Below are 7,229 nucleotides of genomic sequence, written 5' to 3' on the forward strand. Positions count from 1 at the left end.
ATAGTGATCAGTGTCACTCAGAATACTTCATTACTGGCATACCGGATGTTCCTGCGCACTCGTTTCCTGACGGAACTGTACATACATACCTATACATATACTATATAAAATATATAATGTGATATATAATATAATATATAATATAATATAACAAATAAACACAAGCACACACACACAAACACACACACACACACACACACAAACACACACACACACACAAACACACACACACACACATGGATATGTGTGTGTATAGATATATTTAATACATATAATATATATATATATATATATATATATATATATATATATATATATATATATATATATAAATGTTTGCCCATACATATGCGTACTTATGCATATCTCTATTGTATATACATATGTACGAGTGAGTGAATACATGAAGACCTCAGTGTCCAAAGCCTCGTGTTTCCCGTTGCCGCCAGCAAGCAGAGCCCTTCCCCGGCCACACAGCAGACCAAAACGCGTCTCGGCCGCAACACAACACAGTACCTGGGAAACAGTACAAGCAAGTCGCCGAGAGTTGCCAACATCTCCCCGGCGTGAAACCTCTGCTGTGCTCGAGAACCCGATCTCTATTAAATCTTAGAAGGGTTTTCATACGAGTTTATACATCTTTAATGATAAATGTAAGACTCGACATCAATACCAAACAAGAAGCGAGGTTCTAGAATGACTTGTTATTGTTTTCTCTCCCCCCCGCGATGGTAACACTGGCCGAGATACGGGTCAACTCCCAACTACACGACTGCTGGGGGGGGGGGGGGCGGTCGGGAGCCACGCACGAACGCACGCACACGCACGCTACAGGAGGGGGGGAGGGGAGGGAGGAGAGGAGGAAGGAGGTGAGGGAGGGGAAGAGGGAGGAGAGGGGAGGGAAGAGGAGGAGGGGAGAGAGGGAGGAAGTGAGGGAGGGGAAGTGAGGGAGGAGGGGAAGGAGGGCAGGAGGGGGAAGGAGGGAGGAGGTGAGGGAGGAGAGGGAGAAGAGGAAGCAAAGAGGGGAAAAGGGAGGCAGAAAATAAAAAAGAAGGAAGAGGGGGAAGACTGAATGAGAAAGGAGGTGGGGGGGGAAGGAAGAAGGAAGGAGGTGAAGAAAACTGAGAGACAAAGGAGGCAGGAGAGGAAAGGGGAGATAGAGGGGGAGAAGAAAATGTGGGGAGTAAGAAAGCGAAGGAGGAGGAGAAGGAGAGGAGGGATAAATAGAGAAAGGAAGAACATATGGAGAAAGGTGGGTGGGAGAGAGATGAAAATAAAGAGGAGAAAGAGGAAGAAAGAGAAAGAAAGAGGAGGAGGAGGAGGAGGAGGAGGAGGAAAAAGAAGAAGAAGAAGAAGAAGAAGAAGAATGAAAGAAAGAAGCAGCAGATAACCCCCCCCAAGAAAAAGAAACAAAGACCAACAAAAGAGAAACAGACAAACACCCCCTTCATCGCCCGCACAAAGAAAACGTGGAGGACTCGAAAGAAAGGCGAAGAACGACATAATAAACGGAAGGAGAGAGAGAAAGAGAGAAAACCCACCCAACGTGACGAAGGTCCTTGGGCGCCGAGTGGGGGGAGGGGGGAGAGGGGAGAGGGGGGGAGAGGGGCAGGTGAAATGACTGGGCAACGCTGTGGCTGCGGGAATGCGTGTGCGTTATGTTTGCTGTGTGTGTGTGTGTGTGTGTGTGTGTGTGTGTGTGTGTGTGTGTGTGTGTGTGTGTGTGTGTGTGTGTGTGTGTGTGTGTGTGTGTGTGTGTGTGTGTGTGTGAGAGAGAGAGAGAGAGAGAGAGAGAGAGAGAGAGAGAGAGAGAGAGAGAGAGAGAGAGAGAGAGAATACACACACACACACACCCATGTACACATGCATCACCTCGTATGTACGCATCAATTAAGAAGGAATGCAGACACGTGTACGTGAAAGAGAGCATTCACATGTAAGCCAAGAAGACGAGGGCGTGGCCAGACCGTCGAGGGCGGGGCACGTCGATAAACGGGCGGCGCGTGGGCGGCCTGCTCTAAGGGGCGTGGTCCAGATCCACATTGAAGTCAGCATGTCACGGTTGCAACATCGACACCTTGATTATCGAGCGAGTGATAATAACAACTCTCTAATGATGAAGACAGGGGAAATTATATCCGGACGTTAAAAACAGAATTTATCTATTTCTCTAGATGATGTAAGCCAAAGAGAATGATATCGGAACGTTTAAAGCAAAACTAAATATATATACACACACATGCACAAACACACACAAACCCACATATTAAAATAAACAAACAAACACACACACACACACTCACACACAAAAATCCCCTCCTCCCACACACAAACAAACACAAACAAACCCAGCATATACAAACACACAGACAATCCCCCTCCCCCCTCCCCCCACACACAAACAAACCCGCATGTCAAAAGTCCAGTTATGCGGAAGACCTATGGTCGATGGGGCACGAGGAATGCACTCGGGACAGGAGATAGTATAACTAGGGAGAATGGGGGGAGGAGAGAGAGAGAGCGAGAGAGCGAAAGAGAGCGAGAGAGAGAGAGAGAGAGAGAGAGAGCGAGAGAGAGAGAGAGAGAGAGAGAGAGAGAGAGAGAGAGAGAGAGAGAGAGAGAGAGAGAGAGAGAGAGAGAGAGAGAGAGAGAGAGAGAGAGAGAGAGAGAGAGAGAGAGAGAGAGAGAGAGAGAGAGAGAGAGAGAGAGAGAAGGCATAAGGAAAGGGATAAAGAGAGACAGACGGAGAGAAAATACGTGAGGTAAAAAAATAAGGTCAGTCGGACTGAGAGAAAAAGAGATAAGGAGATGAATCGATAAAAATATAAATAGAGAGAAAAAGAAAAGAATTTAAGAACAGTGAATGAGATACAGACAATAGAGTAACGGTTCGCGAGAGATTAAAATCCGAGGCTTAACTTATCGGGAGATTTGCATTTACAAGGAAAACAAAAATGCCTCAAGGGTGATGGATGCTAAACGCACACATCTAGACGTACATACATGCATACATACATACATACATGTGTGTGTGAGTGAGTGTGTTTTCGTTTGTGCGAGATATAATGTACGTGTGCGTGTGTGTGTGTGTGTGTGTGTGTGTGTGTGTGTGTGTGTGTGTGTGTGTGTGTGTGTGTGTGTGTGTGTGTGTGTGTGGTGTGTGCGTGTGTGTGTGTGTGTGTGTGTGTGTGTGTGTGTGTGTGTGTGTGTGTGTGTGTGTGTGTGTGTGAGAGAGAGAGAGAGAGAGAGAGAGAGAGAGAGAGAGAGAGAGAGAGAGAGAGAGAGAGAGAGAGGAGAGAGAGAGAGAGAGAGAGAGAGGAGAGAGAGAGAAAGGAGTGAAGTGAACTAGAGAATTATTGAAGCAAGAGCTATTGTTAAGAACTCTTACTGAAACTGTTTCAGAACGAGAAAGACCGCCGGGGTAAATGAGGTCAAAGCTTGTGACCCGGTATGCCTCTGGTGACCTCACGCGGAAGGGTGAGAGGGAGAGAAGGCAGGTGGAAGGGGAGGTGGAGAGGAGGAGGAGAAGGAAGAGAGGAGGCAGGTGGAAGAGGAGGAGGAAGAGAGGAGGAGGAGAAGGAAGAATAAGAATAAGAATAAGAATAAGAATAAGAATAAGAATAAGAATAAGAATAAGAATAAGAATAAGAATAAGAATAAGAATAAGAAAAGAACAAGAACAAGAATAGGGGGAGAAGGGGAGGGAGAGGGAGGAGGAGGGCGAGGAGAAGAGGAAGAGGAGGAGGAGGAGGAGGAGGAGGAGGAGGAGGAGGAGGGGGGGTAGGTAGGCAGGCATAGGCGACGCTAAACCCTTTAGGAAGGCCTGGTTTGATAGAGGTTAGGGGGGAGGGGGAGGGGGGGAACAGGTAATGAAACAGCGGACAGGTGAAGGGACGGAGAAGAGGCGGGAGATGAGGGGAGGAGGAGGAGGAGGAGGGGTAGAGGGAACAGCGAACAGGTAAAGAGACGGAGAAGAGGCTGCGAGGGGGGAGAAGGGGGGGAGGGGGAATAGAGAAGAGGGGGGGGAGGGGGAATAGAGAAGAGGGGGGGGAGGGGGAATAGAGAAGAGGGGGGGGAGGGGGAATAGAGAAGAGGGAGTGGGAGAGCAGCTTTGACATACGACGCCCACAGACAAACACAGAATCGCGTGTACAGAGATGGAAGGAGAGAAGTTTATGAAAGAAGTCAGTCCCGCTTCCTCGACCCTATGGCTCGGTTTCAGTTCGTTACCTGAAGGATGATGATGAGGGGAGGGAGGGAGGGAGGGAGGGAACGAGGGAGGGAAGGGAGAGAGAGAGAGAGAAAGAGAGGGAGAGAGAGCGACAGAGAGAGAGAGAGAGAGAGAGAGAGAGAGAGAGAGAGAGAGAGAGAGAGAGAGAGAGAGAGAGAGAGAGAGAGAGAGAGAGAGAGACAGGAAAACAAAGAAAGAAAAGACAAAGAAACTAACTAACAAAATGACAAGTATTTACACCCTCATGTTCACCAGCATTTAACCCGATTACAAGACAAACGAATTCCGTAACACAAACACGGGGCTTATTTACACAGCCAGGGGGTTGAATCACAGGCAATATGAATAATTCACTCGCGGAATAGCCCTAACTGTAAAAATTTTCGTCCAAATACCTGCCTTAATGAAGCCTTAGTTCGTCTTACGTAAAATGGCGACCTGGCTTACACAACACTATACTCAGAATAAAACCTGCAGTCATTACAAGTAATTTATAACCAGTAAATAAAATACGGTTAGATATATTGCAGAGACGTTATATTTCAATTAAAGAAATATATATATAAGTATGACAAAGAAATATTCGTAGCCATAATGCACGAATTTAATCGAAGAAATGACAGGTTTTATAACGTTGACCTACGTAAGAGATCCTCGGGAGTTGTATAACCCTTTAATCACCCGAAGTTTTCTCTTAAAATAAGTGGCACAGAAGAACATTAGGGAGACAAAGGGACGGGGAATAAATAGTGGAGTTGGAAAGAAATGGTGGAGAGAAGGTGGAAGATGGAGGAGGAGGAGGAGGAGGAGGAGGAGGAGGAGGAGGAGGAGGAGGAGGAGGAGGAGGAGGAGGAGGAGGAGGAGGAGGAGGAGGAGGAAGAGGAAGAAGAAGAGGATGAGCAGGAGAATGAGGATGAGGAAGAAGAAGAAGAAGAAGAAGAAGAAGAAGAAGAAGAAGAAGAAGAAGAAGAAGAAGAAGAAGAAGAAGAAGAAGAAGAAGAAGAAGAATGAGAAGAAGAGGAGGAGGAAAAATGAGAAGAAAGAAAAGGAGTAAAAAGATCAGATTGAAGAAAGAGAATGTAATGTAAACTCTTATGGAATATCGAAAAAATGAAACGAAAATGGTGACGAGAAACAGAATCAAAAGAGAAAATGACGAAAACCTAACACGTTAAAGAAAGAAATGGCAGGAGAGGAAGAGAAAGGAAACGAAGAATAGAGAATAGTGGGAGAAGAAGAGAAGGGAAGAAAAAAAGAGAGAAGAGAGATAGGAAAAGAGAGAAGAAGAGAAGAGAAGAGAAAAGTGAAAAGAAGGGAAGAAAATAAAAGAAATACAGAAGAAGAAAAATACAAGAGAAAGATGAGAAGAGAAGAAAGGAGGGAAGGGAAGAGACGGGGAAATGGGAAGACGTATAAAAGGCAATCGTAAAAGTGGAACAGGAAGCAAAGGCAAGGAAAGGAAGAGGCCGAGAGGAAAATAAAAACGGCACATATGCACACACCAAGCTGCACAAGACCCGTTGTTCTTGTACGAAAAAAGGCCCATACGTTGGTACAAATAACCTCCCTTTTACTCTGGCCTTCGAAATTTCACCTCCCGATCGCCATGTAGACGTTACCAAGGGCACTAGATGGTCATTGCAAAACGGTCTTTAGCACCTCCGTGTTGCGTGACATTTCGCTACAGCTGTGTGGTTTCCATCATTTCGCACACTCCCCCCGCCCCTCCCCTCCTTCGAATACCCTCCCCCACTACCCCTTCATAACCTTTCCTATGCACCTACCTCCCCCCCCCTTCCACCCCTAAGATACCCTACCAGATTGTCGAGTTTTGCCCATGACGTCAACCCCCCTCCCTCCCTCCCCTCCCCCCTTCTACACCTACCCAGCTTCTCCCTCCCTGCTCATGACGTCAACCCCCTCCCTCCCCCTTCAACACTTACCCAGCTCCCTCTCTCCCTTCCTTCCACCCTCCCTCCCCCCCTCCCCCGTACCCCATTCTCTGACCTCACTACCCGGACATCCAGTCAAGTGTGAATGTTTAATTGTCTGTGGTTGCTAAAATATTTTGTTTTTTTTCACGTACATTTTTCTCTTTCAAAACATCTATAGACCTTGATCGCTTCTCTACTCACGTCCCAAATTACGCTCAAATCCCAGTCGTTTTATTAGGGTTTTAAAGCATAAATCAACACATTTTCCCTCGAGCTTTCCCAGGTAAAAGCGACAAGTCAGCAGTACCAACCGTTATAACTTATCGCAATATCAAAAGGACCACCACAAGCCAAGAGTTAATGAAGCCACCCCCTCCGCCTCCTAGACACAGGTAGAAAATACTCAGCCATGTGGGCGTGGAATGGAATGGGCGTGTCGTGGCCCACACCCGCCCATGACAGTCTCGACTTGGCTCACTCTTTCCTGGCGAGTTGAAGTCCCTAGGTCGTGTGGAGTTTTTTTTCCTCTCTCTCTCTCTCACCTTCACGCACACTGGTAAACCGATAGATTCCTTTGGATTTCCTCGTGGGGGTTTCTTACCTTATATAAAACTATCCTACTAAAATCACAGATATAGGGTTTGCATGAAGAGACGGTGGGCGCACTGCACACACCCGTCCTCCACCGTGTCTCTACCCAGACTAACCCCGCTCCTTCACGACAGGTTCTACCACGCCGGCAACGCTGCCTGGATTCATTCTTCCTTATAGCTTTTCTTGAAGTCCGTTAATCTTACGATTTTAAGGAAAATCGGGCATCCTGTGAGAATATCACATTGAATAATGGTACTGCATGAGGTTGAAGAGAAATTATACAAATTAAGACGATAGTCTCTCTTAGAAAAAGCTTTTTTAATCGTACGTCTGACCCCGAAGACGGCGGCCTGGAAGCCCCGCCCACCGTCGCCCCAAGAATGTGCCGCTCCTCAGGATGACGCGCACCTCCGCTCAGGCAACCCAAGCCCCGTCTTTCCTGTAATTGAAAATGACCCATAAAGCTATCG

General features: G+C 46.9%; 1 protein-coding gene across 2 annotated transcripts in view; it reads right to left on the reverse strand.

Annotated features, from left to right (window-relative positions):
* LOC119579012 overlaps positions 1-6,871 on the reverse strand; it is an 81,167-nt gene extending 74,296 nt beyond the window's left edge. For both annotated transcript variants that reach the window (XM_037926707.1, XM_037926706.1), the window contains exon 1: positions 6,767-6,871. The gene's annotated coding sequence lies outside the window, so the exon portion shown is untranslated. The remainder of the gene's footprint in view (positions 1-6,766) is intronic.
* Positions 6,872-7,229: the final 358 nt, after the last annotated feature.

The sequence above is a fragment of the Penaeus monodon genome, chromosome 11 (genome assembly GCF_015228065.2).
Source record: "Penaeus monodon isolate SGIC_2016 chromosome 11, NSTDA_Pmon_1, whole genome shotgun sequence".
In the NCBI taxonomy this organism is placed as follows: domain Eukaryota; kingdom Metazoa; phylum Arthropoda; class Malacostraca; order Decapoda; family Penaeidae; genus Penaeus; species Penaeus monodon.